At 45.1% G+C, this 565-nt stretch overlaps 1 protein-coding gene across 1 annotated transcript in view; it reads right to left on the reverse strand.

The window, feature by feature from the left end:
• Positions 1-565, reverse strand: part of ESD (esterase D) — a 52,515-nt gene that overhangs the window by 20,482 nt on the left and 31,468 nt on the right. The window lies entirely within an intron of this gene.

A 565-nucleotide genomic window follows, 5' to 3' on the forward strand; every position in this document is an offset into this window, starting at 1 on the left:
TAGCTGTCCACTCCTATTTAAGAGTGAAACACTAAAAATCTGGTTGAAAGCATTATGCCTGTGGGTGGAGATGTCAATCATTGCTTCACTGTAGACGAAAGTCTGGCTGGACCATTCTACTGGCAAATCTCAATTATCTTGAGATCTCTTCTTTTGAGCTAGTCAAATTCCCTGCAAGAAAACTCTTCTATAGAGTATAAGCCTAACCCCCCAGACTCTGGAAGCTAGTAGAGGAAATTCAGCATGCAAACTTTCTCTTAATCTGTTTTCAGTGTCACACCTCCCACCAACTGTGCCTGGTATTTCTCAGTACAGACTCTGTTTACCTTCTCTAGAGAATATACCTCTAATCTTTTGCCAGAGTTGGGGAGAGGCAGTGGCCTAGCTGTACAGAGAGCTGGACAATCTGAGATCTGCTTTTTTTTCTTTTGAGACAGATTCTCGCTTTGTTTCCCTGGTTAGAGTGAGTGCCATGGCGTCACCCTAGCTCACAGCAACCTTAAACTCCTGGGCTCAAGCGATCCTTCTGCCTCAGCCTCCCAAGTAGCTGGGACTACAGGCATGC

The sequence above is a fragment of the Propithecus coquereli genome, unplaced genomic scaffold (genome assembly GCF_000956105.1).
Source record: "Propithecus coquereli isolate 6110/MARCELLA unplaced genomic scaffold, Pcoq_1.0 Scaffold11, whole genome shotgun sequence".
Taxonomy (NCBI): Eukaryota; Metazoa; Chordata; class Mammalia; order Primates; family Indriidae; genus Propithecus; species Propithecus coquereli.